Genomic DNA, 15,887 nt, shown 5'->3' with positions numbered 1-15,887 from the left:
GGGTCAACCATAATGATATTTACAATAAAAAGTTGTACTCTTAGCATGAAAAGTAATACTTTGTCATTGATGACCCAAATAAGATATCTGTCTCACAAAATACGACCCGTGAGACCGTCCCACACAAGTTTTTGCCTTATATTTTTAGTCATATAATTTGCATACGTTTTCTTTTGGTCATATTAATAGTAAATTTGCGTTTTTAATTATGTAACTTATATGTTTTATGGATCGAAGGAAACTTGAATAAGTGTTGAGATTTTTTTAGACAATTATTTGGAAGAAAATACAACGATCTCTGGTAAAAAATTGATTAAAAATGAAAAAAAAAACATGTATTTATAAATGCAAATTTACCGTTAACATAATAAAAATAAAAAATATATACAAGTTATTAGACTGAAAATGTAAATATGTTTTTAATAAAATCAAAAATAAAAAACATACAAGTTGAACAAAAATTTATCTTTTTATTTTTTAAAAGAAAAAAATATGCTCGCTTTTGACCTGTTTTAAATTATAAATAATCTATTTTAAAAAAATAAAGTAATATCCAAAACGTATTTCTACGGAATTTACCGATCAGGTAAAAAATAGAACGGAATAGAAACGGATGAATGAAATCTTATCCTTAACCGCATCCTGTCAAACCATTGGCGGCCAAAGTTGAAGATACACTCTTTATCGGGACCACAGTTCACTACATGGTTGGGCTGTTGGGAGTTCCACTGCGGCCATCTTCAACTCCAACAGGACCTCTTCTCTCTTTCTTCCCCCTGCACCAGGTGAGATAAACCTCTCTAGTTTCCGTTCAATTTCGTGCTGAGGTGTTTTAAAGTTAATTTGGTGGTGAAAATTCGTTCCTTTGTTGTACTGTACTTAAAGGTCGGGCGAGAACGAACAAACGATGTTGTCAGTTATGGGTTTTGAGTGGTTGCCACAAAGTTGATTGCTTTTTGTTAATTTGCTGCAGTCTTGAGTTCGGGGAGGAAATCTTTTGGTGGGGCTAGAGTTCCTCTCAGGAAAGGGCGTTGTAAGTTCTCTGTCCCAATCTCTAATGTGGCCACTGGGATTAGTCCTGATCAAGAATAGGTATCAATTATTTTATTTGTTGCTGACAGATAATAAGGTTAATCTGGAAATAATTCGTCTAATATGTGAATGTATTGTGCAGAAGCTTGCTACTTCGAAGGAGGGGCAGAGCTCAGTTTACCCGTTTGCAGCTATAGTTGGGCAAGAAGAGATGAAACTATGCCTTCTTCTGAATGTGATTGAACCAAAGATAGGAGGCGTGATGGTAATGAGTGACAGAGGGACCGGGAAATCTACCACGGTTCGTTCGTTGGTGGATCTTCTTCCTGAAATCAAAGTCATTGCTGGCGACGAATTTAATTCGGATCCGGAGGACCCAGAAGTGTAGGGTCCCGAAGCACGATAGAAAATTGATAGAGGCGAAAAACTCACTACTGTGTAGGTTAAAATCAACATGGTTGATTTGCCATTGGGTGCCACTTGCCACGGAAGATAGAGTTTGCGGCACAATTTACATTGAAAAGGCCGTTACCGAAGGTGTAAAAGCATTTGAGCCGGCCTTCTTGCTAAAGCGAACCGAGGAATCCTCTTATGTGGATGAAGTGAATGTTATGGATGATCACTTAGAGGACGTTCTTCTTGATTTTGCTGCCTCAGGTTGGAATACGGTGGAGAGAGAAGGAATCGATATCGCACCCTACCAGGTTCATACTCATAGGCTCTGGAAATCCAGAAGAGGGAGAGCTTAGACCCCAGCTTCTTGATCGATTTGGAATGCATGCTCAGGTCGAAACAGTGAAGGATGCAAAGCGCAGTGTAAAAATTTTCGAGGAGAGGGCCCAATTTTATAGGAATCCTAAAGAATTCTGAGTATCTTACAACGCAGAGAAAGAAAAACTTCAAGAGCAGATTTCTTCTGCGCGGAATTCGTTATCTCCTGTCACCATTGATCACGAGGATAGAGTTAAAATCTCCAAGGTCTGCGATGAGGAGCTGAATGTTGATGGATTAAGAGGTGACATAGTGACCAATAGTGCAGCAAGAGCTTTGGCTGCTCTTAAAGGAAGAGATAAAGCAACCGCAGAAGATATCGCTACCATGATCCCTGACTGATTGAGACATCGCCTTCGGAAGGACCCTTTGGAGTCAAGACGCAGGATTACTCGTGATCATGAAATTTTACGAGGTTTTTAGCTGAGATAGGTACATTTTATTTTTTTACCTGTCTCTCAGTTTTTGTAGCATAATTGTATTACAGACGACCGATTAACTTTGGGGTATTGAATTCAATAGTTAGAGCTAAAGGAAAATGAGTTAAGGAAGTATATGATTGTATGAGTTGTTCAAGGAGAATTTTAGATGGTGTGACAGCAGAGTGATATGTTATATGCTTCAATCTTCATTTATCTCTCACGTGGATTATGAGCCTGTTTGATAATAATAAGTCTGCTTCTCGTGGGTTGGTTGATGATCTCGTAACTTCTTGCTTCGAACATTTTCTTCCTCGTACGACAATATGTAATGATTTTGAACTGCTGTTTATGCTTCAAGATCTTGGAAATTTGAAGCTTATAACATACAAGTATGGGTTTCCTTTCTCTCTCATTTTTATGTTTCCAGTAATTTATTAGAGATGGTTCAAATCTTATTACTTGTGCGAATGTGGGAGATGATTTATTGATCGGTTCGATCGACTTATCAAAGATCGTTCAATATCTTGTAACCTGAGAACAACTTTTTAAAAATTAGCTGTGTGACGAAACCTTCCAAATAAATTGTTTGGTTTTTAGAATAACTTTAAGACATACGAAAATGGGAGGTCCCGTAGCTCAGTTGGTTCGAGCGTTGGTCTTATGAGCCGAAGGTCGCGGGTTCGAGCCCCTTCTCTACATTTCCGTTTAAGTTAAAATGCTGACGCGACGGTGACCGGAGTTACGCGGATAATTACCTAAATAAATTAAATAAATATATGAAAAATGCACCTATAGTTTATTCGATATATTGGAGATTATATATTCACATATTTATTTTGAAAAAAATTAAAATAAAATTTATAACCACAATTATTTTTCTATGTCCTAAATGATCATAAATAATTAAGTAGAAGATTGATATAATGAAAAGACATTGCTATGTTTGGAGAAATTACAGAGGAAACAAAAATGTTCTCGAATAAAATGGTACAAACTAAGCCTATATATATAGTCAAACTAAAGTAGAAGAAAATAAAGAAAATACAAGATATGAATAACCGTGTTCTAATACAACCCTTAAGATGGTGAATGAATATTTTGAATTCTCATCTCAAGCAATAAATCCTGAAACCTTCCCGTAAGAAGAGATTTTGTGAAGATATCTGCTACTTGCAAATGAGAAAGAAGCAACATATAAGACTTTGATGATTTCAGCTTATATCTTTTCACACACAACGTGATAGTCAATTTTGATGTTTATCTCGAGACTCATACACAATTTGACTAAGTTTATCGACGGAGTATGCTATATCAGGTCGAGTGACTGTGAGATAGAGAAGTTTACTCACTAGTTTGCGATACATAGATGGGTCAGAGAGTAAATCATCATCATCTTGAATGAGTTTGATGTCAACATCCATAGGTGTTGTTTGTGGTTTTCATCCAATAAAACCAGTCTCAGTGAGCAATTGAAAAACATAATTTCGTTCGCAAATGTCAAGCCCACACAATGATCTTGCAACTTCAATACGAAGAAAGCACTCTAAGTCTTTTAACTTGAATTAATTATTGAGAAATATTTTCAAAGCATCTGCTTTCTCATCTTTTCATTTGTGGCTATAACTATATCTTCCATATAGACAAATAGTGTTATAAACACATCATATTACGAGTTCGAGTGAACAAGGAGTTGTCTGCATGAGACTGAACAATACGAAGTAATGTGGATGAGAACTCGTTGTACCATTGACGTGATGCTTGTTTCAGGCCATAGAGTTATCTGTACAGCTTACATATAGCATTAACATATAATAACTCCCCTTTTTCCTTTATAAGCAAGAGGCAGGGACATGCATACCTCCTCGCATAAATCATATGAGAAAAGCTTTTTTGACATCCAATTGCATCAAGTGTCGACCAAGTATGGTAGCCAATGTTAATAAAGTTTGTACACTGACTAAATTTAGCAACAGGTGAAAATGTTTCAAAGTAGTCTATCCCTTTTTATTGTGTGCAACCTTTATCCACTAGATGAGCCTTGTAGAATTCTGAAGTCTCATCAGCCAAAAATTTGGCTTTTATAAACCCATTTGCAACGGACAACACTCTTTCCAGATGACAAATAAACAATGGACCAAGTACCATTACTCTCCAAATCTTTCAATTCTTCCAACAAGTCTTTGTGCCACTTTGAAGAAACAACATCTTGAGAGAAAGTTTGAGGTTCAACAATGTATGATACATTATGAAGAAAAGCTTTACATTGGTGAGAAATTTTCTGATCATCAAGGACGATGGCTAATGGTGTTAGAGTAGATGCCCTGCAAGCCAACGGTTGGCTAGGGAATTTATTGACTCAAGTGAAATAAACAATCTTTATTTTAAAATAACTTAACTTTTTATGGTCTTGTTATACTTTATCTGTATACCCATGCAAACAGCATAGATAAAGTCCTTGATTATGCTTTAATACAAATGAATCGTAATTCGATGTTAAAACTCATTTGTAAACACTGCATATTCTAAATTCGTTCCTAGTCGATTCAGCCGCCTAAAACAGGGATAAAGGTCGCTTGAGCTCGAGACTAGCATCTGTGATGTTGTGTACTGCGTTTCTTGGTAAGGGCATGGAGATGTCCAAACATGCAGATGGATAGTCATATGATGATTATACTGAACAACCCTCACTCGGACTTTCCAAGTGGTTATCATTCATCGAGAGGATGAGTCCGTGGTTATGATTGTACAGCATTAGTCCTTACGACCCGGGACAACACTGAGGCTCTGTATGCTAGGATTGTGCTTTGACTCGTTTACCGGCTCCAGGAGAGTCATCAGGTGGCGAGGTTGGGTACAGTTGCGACACATATAGGAGCCAGTGCATTGTAGTCGGGGATTCACCGCTCACCTACGGGTGTGGATATCCTATGTGATCTGATGAAATAATAGTGCATGGAATCTCTGGCCAGAGTATGAGATGTACGTTGGAGAAAGAGTTCTCCAATAGTACATGCGATGCCACTATTATAGTTATCACATAGTTATCGAATTAATATGCAACCCTCGATGAACCAATGGTTGCAGATTCGATCGGGATATTTGAGATGAAGGGACCGTACTGCACGTTAATCATAATCGACTGGTTCTTGCAAGCACTATAGTGATACCTAGGGGATCATGGGGCGATGCTACTAGACGCTCTTACCATGATCCGATGGGTGCAATCCGAAATGAGTTCTGACATTCTTGATCAAGGTGTTGATGAAAAGAATGGGGCTAACTAGGGTAAGCCCGGATAAAGGATTATGTCCTGAATCATAAAGAGTTGTGAACCCACGGCTAGCTGTATCCCTGAACCATTGAGGGTCACACAAGCACTGGATCGTTTGTTCCCGTTGAGAGAATAAATTCAAGGAGTTGAATTTATATTATGATATAGTAAATTCAAGGAGTTGAGTTTATGATAATTAAATTTTGAGAAAATAAATTCAAGGAGTTGAATTTATGATATAGTAAATTCAAGAAGTTGAATTTATGAAATTTGGAGATAATAAATTCAAGGAGTTGAATTTATAAAATTTGAGAATTTAATTTACTAAACTCAAATGTTGGGTTTATTAAATATTAAATTTTGGAGGTGATAGAAATTCAATGAGTTGAATTTATAATTTAAATAATAAATTCAAATGTTAAATTTATAATTTATTTAATTTATTAAGCTCAAGAGTTGAGTTAATTAATTAATAAATTAAATATGGTGGATAATATGTTTAATGAGCTTGTAGGAGTACAAGTCCAACATATTAAATAATTAAAGTTATTAATGGGTCTTGATTAATGGATTAAACTAGTGTGACTAGCCCAATTAATTAATCGAGCCCATTAAAGTTAATTATGGAATTTAGGTCAAGATTATTGTGTTTAAGGAAATAAATATATATTGACCTAGCCTCCACCAATTCAAAGGGACTCACGAGAGTTGCATTCAAATTCTCCAAAATTTTGACCACTTTTCAAGTGAAAGAGATTTTGAGACATTTCTCAAATTTTCAATCTCCAACGTAAAAACTTCTTCTAATTTTCTAGTGCGAATTAGAATAGGAACAAATCATCTAGTCGTGGACCTGATTAGAAGAAAGGAGTTCTTGAAGAAAGTTCGTAGGGATTCATCAAGAGCTAATCCGTTTATACCGGATTAGTTGGAGCCACGTGATTAATTCACAAAGGTATAATTTTTCTGACATCCTATGAATATTTTTGTTAAAATCATACGAGCGCCCAAATCAAAATATATTTTGATTGTCAAAATAAATAAATTTTTTTTTTAAACTTCCGCTGCGTTTGGGTGCGTAGAAAACCGGGATCCAACAGTGGTATCAGAGCCAAGGTTTTTTTAAATCGTATGGTTTTGATATTGAATAATGTATTTCTAATCACACAAGAAAATTTTTCAGAAAATTATGGCACCATGAAAATTTATTTTTCCAGATTTTCGAAAAAAAAAAAAATTCGTTTCTGCCCGGAACTGTTCTGGGCAGCCCGTGCGCGCAGGGCCGCGCACGGGTCGCGCACGTGGCCCGCAAGTGGCGCGCAGCGGCCGCGCGCGCGGTGCGGAGCGTCCGCACGGCGCTCGGCGGCCGCGCTTGCGCGCGCTGTGCGGAGCGTCCGCACAGCGCTCGGCGGCTGCGCTAGCGCGCTGTGCGGAACGTCCGCACAGCGCGCGGCGGCTGCGCTAGCGCGGCGTGCGGAACGTCCGCACGCGCCGCGCGGCGCCGCGCGCACCTGTGCGCCCTGAGCGCACAGGGGCTGCAGCCACTGCCCGAAACGTTCAGGCAGCGGGCGGGCGGCTGCCCGGGAGTGTCTCGGGAACCGTGCTGGATGATGGGCTTGAATTGTTTGGGCACAGGGTGCAATTTTCTGATTTTTCAAATTTTTGGGTAAAATTGATATTTTTTAAAATTGGTTCAATTTTTATTTTGAAAATTAATTTTTGGAAAATTAATAATTTTCTTGTGAAATAAATAATTAGAATATGATTTTAATTATTTATGGTAAAAATGAGTTTTACAAGAAATCAATTATTATTTATTTAATTGGAAATTAAATAAAGAAGTTTATTTAATTTATTAAATCTTTTAATAATTGTGGTGGTTAGTGATGAAATTATTAGATATATAATTTATCAATTAATTAAATTATTTAATTAAATTGATGTTAATATTCGATATTAAATGCATGAAGGATGATCGAGAGCCTTGACCAATGTGTTAGGTGTATGTTAGGATATTTTATTGTTTTATTCGTTTTTAATATTTGATATTATTAAAGTGGGCCTGGTTTATGGCCCGTTCCCACCCCATGAGATATATCTCTTATGTGTCATGACTATTTAAATGTAATTATTAGAAATAGTGGGAGATCAAGACTGGAAGATGGTGGGCCCGATGATCAAGATGAAGACATGTAAAATATTGGAAGCTTTTGTAATCGTTGCGTTTGCATCCCTGCATTCACCTAGGTTTTGGACCTGGATCCATGTTTGGCTCACATGGATCTAATAGTGTTGGCAATCGATCATCCTTATTTATTGTTGAATGTCATATTATGATATATGTGATATATAGTAGTATGCATGTATGTATATTATTATATAATATAGTTGCATGAATCCGGCAAACATACAAACTCGTGGCACGCGATTTTTAAATTAAAATGATGAGACAATTTTAAAATTAAAATCCCTCATTTTGAATAAGATTCAAAATTTATATGAAACCGAAAAAGTAAAAATTAAAGGAGTTTAATTTTTTCTTGCCTTCCATCAACCGTGGTTGCATGTTGATCGCTACCCGCGGACAGTGTCTGGCTCATTTTATTGGGGAGGCCTGTACGCCGGAAAGCTGTGACTTCCACCGGACATATGATGTGGGGACCCGGACGCTAATCATTTTCTTAATCATCTTTGGGATTTAATTATCAATTAAGATAAACAGGGTCTAAAAATTTTTCTTTTTTAAAATGTAAGTGCGGGACGTAATGGAATTTAACTAATATACATCTCAGTATAAAAGTACAATAATGTACAACAATTATTCAAACTAGTCTAAGGTTCAACTACTACATTCCAAGTATTAAACCAAGTCTACAATAAGTCCGGAATCACCACTCTAACTCATCTTCTCTCATCATCTTCTTGACCCCGATCATGTCCCACCTGTTGTCATGCACACATACAAAACAAGACAACAGCCGGATACTCCGGTGAGAATAAATCTCAGTATAAAACATGTATACATGCATATACACAATATAAATCATAAAGCATATTATCATGCATAAAATTCATAACAATAGGTTTCATAGTCTAGGAAACCAAATCAACATAAGCATGCAGTAACGATGGATTCCATAATCTCTGAAATCAAAATAAAATAAGCATGCAACTCAATTCAATTCATATCTTGACTCGACTCGACTCTAACTCTAGGGATCCCGGTGTGAATAAGACGTCACTGTCTGTCACCTACCCTCCCAATCGGGGTAACTGTACGTCTTATTCCTAGACTTCGGTCCTGTCTGTATCGAATGCCTACAATCGGATTGAATCTGATCCGAAGCGTCGATACCACCGAACGTCTAGTTTAGCAAGTCTGCCAATGACTCTCCTATTTCAATGCTTGAATATAAATCTATAAACAAGACATAATCATAATCAAATATAAATAATAAATCTAGTATGTGATTTAGGGAAACTCCAACCAAGTCTGATTCGAGTCGTATCTCCCGAATTCACATGAATTATACCTTTCTTGTCGTTGGAATAATTCGAAGTCTCGAAGTAGGGATATCGAACCTGTCAATCCAAATATGAAATGACAATGTTGAGATGCACAATATCAAATCACAACTCAAACTAATACTAGTACGGTTCAATATCAAATCTTGATACAATTCGACGGTATAACGGCATAGTTTCTCGATACCGATCAATTCAAATCTCAACATATACATCCTCAACTCATAGTCAATACCATAACCATTTCAAACTCTGAAAATCTGCATAATCTCATGCACATATATGCTGGAATTTCATAACAATTGTATATGACATCCGATAATCGATCCGTTTACGATTCTACGACGTCTATGATCTCAAGAACATATAATCACAAACATATCTGAATTTCCTCCACATGTCAACTTCAAAACATGCTGAAATGATATAAAAAGTATACCCTTTTGAAGCCCTTGTCAAGAGGAACAAGAATCTCAACTTGGATTAAAGTTTGGATGGCTAAATCTTGCACAAGCTCAATTCTAAAATTAAAGAAGCCTTTCACCTCTTTTTGGAATAACTCTCGGTTCTCTCCTCAGGAAATGAAGAAGAATGACTCAGCCCAAGTGGATATATATATATATATATATGCCATGTGTCAACATAAGAATCAAGGGTGACTTTCTCGCACAGGGCACCGCGGGTGCGCTCCGTCTAGATCGCGGGTGCGCTTAAGCTTCGGCACCACTTTTCATTTTCCAACATTCGATGACCGCGGGTGCGGTGTCTTGTGGACCGCAGGTGCGGTCTTGGTTCTGTAAAAACGTTCAACTCTCTGTCCATCTACCGCGGGTGCAGTAGCTTCCTAGCGCGGGTGCGCTCAGGCTACTGTAACTCTTCCATATTTCATGAACCATAACCGCGGGTGCGGTCCTTTCCTTAGGCGCGGGTGCGGTCTTTATCTCATGCAACACTTCATAATCTCATTTAGTGCCTCTCATTACATGGCATGCATACTCATATCTTCCGAATATCACATCAATGAAGACCAATAAATCTCGAGCCTTACATATGATGTGAATTGAGTGGAACTCCCATGACTTCGGCTCATATTATTGGGGGAACTCATGACGACCGTCTACTACAATTCAATATTGATGGGTTGGTTTGACACGCGAAAATAAACGCCGTCATATTATTGGGTCCTTATTAAACGTGAGGCAAAACACGCGGAGGTTGCATAGGGATGCAATTGGACTCTACCTTTTAGAAATTATAATTGGCTGATATTATTCGGGATTATAATTGGCTAATTGGACTCTACGTGCCCACTAAGGAAATACGATTTCCCTTTTTCATCAGAGGGTGATGGAAATGTCAAAATAGTGGGAGGGAGATTTATAAAATAAAATCCATATTTTATATCTTAAAATTATTTTAAAATAATCAGCAACAATTATTCTGTTTCCACATCAGTATATTTTTCGATTTCGTCACATAATCTTATTTTGTTATTAACAAGCTAATCGAATCTAATTTTCAAGACTGGTTGGAAAAATTGTTCTGAATTCAGCGAAAATGGTATACACACTAATGTCAGTCCTGTTGAACTGACAAAGCATACAAGATAGTAGGACCATAGTATGCAAGCTAAAGTGTGATGTGCTCGCTTTTACGTCAAATGAACTGTAGGGACAGTTTGAGGAAAGTTTGAATGCTGCTGACATTCGAATGCACGTGCAAGAGTTGCATGGTGCATGAAACTATGCACACCACTTTCAAGGAGCTCATGACTACATGCATGCAAGACAGGGCTTTGGCCCATGAGCATGGTGTACGTATGACTGGGCTTATTAAGAATGTGATGGGCGTGGAATATGTGATTCCTAATGAGTTACTAGATAACATCAATTTGTTGTCTTTCTCATCCTCATTTGACGGGGTTATGGTGAACTTCAATTTGAATAAGATAGATGATAGCCTTGAAGAGCTAGTCAATACGCTTATAACTTATGAGATCACCATAAAACAGGGAATTGTTGTTTTTCTTATGGCCCTCTCGTCAGACGAAAATGGCCCACAAGGTAAGGGAAAGAAACGTTATGCCCCTCACAAGAAAAACAATCCCAATAAGAAGCAAACTCTGAAAGACACTTAAAAGGCCTACAAAGCCCGATAAGTTAGAACATATTTATTTCACTGCAAGAAGTCCGGACATAAGAAATTATATGTGCCAGAAATGTTCTGGAAATGATGAGTGAATGTCCAAGTAAACATGATTTCAACAAAAAGAAAGTTAGATGATCCAGATCCCACACAAATATGGCATTCTAGACTAGGTCATATTTTCCAAAGAAGGATGCACAAGCTAGTGGGAGAAGGCATGTTTGACTTGTCAGACAAAAAATCTCTACCTGCTTGTAAGTCCTGTCTAAAAGAAAAAAATGACCAAGACTCCATTCAATGGAAACGTGGAACGTGCGCATAGTCTACTCGATTTGATCCACACAGACGTTTGTGGCCTGCTAAGTGTTAGCACAGAATATGGGCAATCCTACTTCATTACCTTTACTGATGACCATTCGAGGTATGTGTATGTTTATGAAACACAAATCTGAAGCATTTGAAAGGTTCAAAGAATTCAGATCTGAAGTAGGAAACAACTAGAAATGAGTATTAAGACACTTCGATCTGATCGAGGTGGAGAATACTTGAGTGCTGAATTTTTTGGTTATCTAAAAGAGAATGTGATTCTCTCACAGTGGACTCCACCAACAACACCACAATTGAATGGTGTTTCTGAATGTCATAAGCGAACCTTGTTGGACATGGTTCGATCTATGATGAGATTCACTGAATTGCCTACATCGTTTTGGGGTTTTGCGCTTGAAACTGCGGCAATGTTGTTGAATAATGTCCATACTAAAGCAGTTGATAAAACACCACATGAGATATGGATGGGAAAAACTCCCAAATATTCTTACGAGATAATATGGGGATGTCCTGCTTACGTGAAGTAGACAGTGGGAGACAAATTGGATAGTAGATCCACTTTGTGCTACTTTATAGGATATCCAAAGAATTCTGTTGGATATTATTTCTATCAACCCAATGAAGCAAAAATGTTTGTTTCAAGAAATGCCGCCTTTTTGGAAAAGAAATTTCTATTAGATAGAAAATGCAAGATGATAGAACTTGAAGAAATTCAAGATACTCCCTCAACTATAGTAGTTGAACCTAATCCCCAACAACCAGTAGTTGAAGTACAAACTCCTAGAAGGTCTGATATGGTTGTTAGACCACCTGCAAGATATACGCTTCTTCATGAGCAAGGCCATGATGAGTCTTGTGTTGGATGTGATCCAATGAATTTCAAAGAAGCAATATCTGATACTGATTCAACCAAATGGCTTAAAGCCATGCAGTCAGAAATGGACTCTATGTATTCAAACCAAGTCTGGACATTAGTGGATCCACCTGATTCCCATAGGATGCAAATGGATCTACAAAAGAAAGCTTGGGGCGGATGGAAATGTAGTGACCTTCAAAGCAAGACTGGTTGCAAAAGATTATACTCAAAGACAAGTAGTTGACTATGAGGAAATTTTTTCACCAGTTGCTATGTTTAAGTCCATTAGAATACTACTAGCCATAGCATCATGGTATGACTATGAGATATGGACAAATAGATGTAAAGACTGCATTCCTCAATGGAGATATCAAAAACGAAATTTATATGTCTCAACCTGAGGGATACACATCAGTAGGAAGTGAGCATAAGGTATGCAAACTTCAGAGATCAATATATGGTCTCAAGCAGGAGTCAAGGAGTTGGAACCTCAGATTTGACAGCACTATCAAAGAGTTTGGTTTTGCTAAGAATCCTGAGGAACTGTGTGTGTACAAGAAAGTTAGTGGGAGTGCGGTGACATTCCTAGTACTTTATGTTGATGATATCCTGCTCATTGGGAATGATGTAGGATTACTGCAATCAACTAAAGTATGGTTAGCCAGTAAATTCTCCGTGAAAGACATGGGTGAAGCATCCTACGTATTGAGAATACAAATCTATAGAGATAGATCAAAGAGGATGCTAGGACTCACCCAAGTCACTTATATCGATACCATTTTGAAACGATTCTCTATGGAAGAGTCCAAGAGAGGATACTTACCAATGTGTCATGGTATTACTCTATCTAAGGCAATGTGTCCCAAAACTGATGAAGAGATAGAGATGATGACACGAATTCCATATGCGTCAGCCATTGGTAGTATCATGTATGGTGTGATATAGACACGTCCTGATGTTGCTTATGCTCTGAGTGTTACAAGCAGATATCAGGCAAACCCTGGTCCAATGTATTGGAAGGCCGTGAAAGATATTCTTAAGTACTTGAGAAGGACTAAGAACTTGTTCATGGTCTATGGGGTGGAGAATTAAAAATTGGAAGGCTACACTGATTCTAGCTTCCAATGTGACGTAGATGATTCGAAATCGACCTCTGGCTTTGTATTCATGCTATATGGTGCGGCTGTCTTTTGGAAAGGTTCCAAGCAAGACACCGTTGCGGATTCCACCACTGAAACTGAATACATTGTTGCATCTGATGCAGCCAAAGAGGTAGTTTGGATGAGGAATTTTGTCCAAGAGCTGGGCGTTATTCCTAATGGAGTTGATCCAGTCCCGTTGTACTGGGACAACTACTGGTGCCGAAGCGCAAGCAAAGGAACCAAGGTCTCATCAGCGATCCAAACATGTACTAAGGAAGTTCCACATCATACGGGAGATGGTGGGAAGATGAGATATATCAGTTGAAAGAGTCCCCTCTGCAGATAATGTTGCCGATCCACTCATAAAGCCCTTGCCATGACCATTGTTTGAAAAGCATCGCGAAGCAATGGGATTAAGGGTAGTTGGCTCTAGGGCAAGTGGGAGATTGTTAGAGTAGATGCCCTGCAAGCCAACGGTTGGCTAGGGAATTTATTGACTCAAGTGAAATAAACAATCTTTATTTTAAAATAATTTAACTTTTTATGGTCTTGTTATACTTTATCTGTATACCCATGCAAACAGCATAGATAAAGTCCTTGATTATGCTTTAATACAAATGAATCGTAATTCGATGTTGAAACTCATTTGTAAACAATGCATATTCTAAATTCGTTCCTAGTCGATTCAGTCGCCTAAAACAGGGATAAAGGTCGCTTGAGCTCGAGACTAGCATCTGTGATGTTGTGTACTGCGTTTCTTGGTAAGGGCATGGAGATGTCCAAACATGCAGATGGGTAGTCATATGATGATTATACTGAACAACCCTCACTCGAACTTTCCAAGTGGTTATCATTCATCGAGAGGATGAGTCCGTGGTTATGATTGTACACCATTAGTCCTTACGACCCGGGACAACACTGAGGCTCTATATTCTAGGGTTGTGCTTTGACTCGTTTACCGGCTCCAGGAGAGTCATCAGGTGGCGAGGTTGGGTACAGTTGCGACACATATAGGAGCCAGTGCATTGTAGTCGGGGATTCACCGCTCACCTACGGGTGTGGATATCCTATGTGATCTGATGAAATAATAGTGCATGGAATCTCTGGCCAGAGTATGAGATGTACGTTGGAGAAGGAGTTCTCCAATAGTACATGCGATGCCACTATTATAGTTATCACATAGTTATCGAATTAATATGCAACCCTCGATGAACCAATGGTTGCAGATTCGATCGGGATATTTGAGATAAAGGGACCGTACTGTACGTTAATCATAATCGACTGGTTCTTGCAGGCACTATCAGTGATACCTAGGGGATCATGGGGCGATGCTACTAGACACTCTTACCATGATCCGATGGGTGCAATCAGAAATGAGTTCTGACATTCTTGATCAAGGTGTTGATGAAAAGAATGGGGCTAACTAGGGTAAGTCCGGGTAAAAGATTATGTCCTGAATCACAAAGAGTTGTGAACTCACGGCTAGCTGTATCCCTGAACCATTGAGGGTCACACAAGCACTGGATCGTTTGTTCCCGTTGAGATAATAAATTCAAGGAGTTGAATTTATATTATGATATAGTAAATTCAAGAAGTTGAGTTTATGATAATTAAATTTTGAGAAAATAAATTCAAGGAGTTGAATTTATGATATAGTAAATTCAAGAAGTTGAATTTATGAAATTTTGGAGATAATAAATTCAAGGAGTTAATTTATAAAATTTGAGAATTTAATTTATTAAACTCAAATGTTGGGTTTATTAAATATTAAATTTTGGAGGTGATAGAAATTCAAGGAGTTGAATTTATAATTTAAATAATAAATTCAAATGTTGAATTTATAATTTATTTAATTTATTAAGCTCAAGAGTTGAGTTGATTAATTAATAAATTAAATATGGTGGATAATATGTTTAATGGCTTGTAGGAGTACAAGTCCAACATATTAAATAATTAAAGTTATTAATGGGCCTTGATTAATGGATTAAACTAGTGTGACTAGTCCAATTAATTAATCGAGCCCATTAAAGTTAATTATGGAATTTAGGTCAAGATTATTGTGTTTAAGGAAATAAATATATATTGACCTAGCCTCCACCAATTCAAAGGGGACTCACGAGAGTTGCATTCAAATTCTCCAAAATTTTGACCACTTTTCAAGTGAAAGAGATTTTGAGACATCTCTCAAATTTTCAATCTCCAACGTAAAAACTTCTTCTAATTTTCTAGTGCGAATTAGAAAAAGAACAAATCATCTAGTCGTGGACCTGATTAGAAGAAAGGAGTTCTTGAAGAAAGTTCGTAGGGATTCATCAAGAGCTAATCCGTTTATACCGGATTAGTTGGAGCCACGTGATTCATTCACAAAGGTATAATTTTTCTGACATCCTATGAAT

The 15,887-nt window shown here is 37.6% G+C and overlaps 1 pseudogene; it reads left to right on the top strand.

Annotated features, from left to right (window-relative positions):
• Positions 1-670: 670 nt before the first annotated feature.
• Positions 671-2,500, top strand: LOC142537800 (magnesium-chelatase subunit ChlI, chloroplastic-like; annotated as a pseudogene).
• Positions 2,501-15,887: the final 13,387 nt, after the last annotated feature.

This window comes from Primulina tabacum, chromosome 2, assembly GCF_025594145.1.
Source record: "Primulina tabacum isolate GXHZ01 chromosome 2, ASM2559414v2, whole genome shotgun sequence".
NCBI classification, from domain to species: domain Eukaryota; kingdom Viridiplantae; phylum Streptophyta; class Magnoliopsida; order Lamiales; family Gesneriaceae; genus Primulina; species Primulina tabacum.
This window is presented reverse-complemented; position numbering and strand designations above follow the sequence as displayed.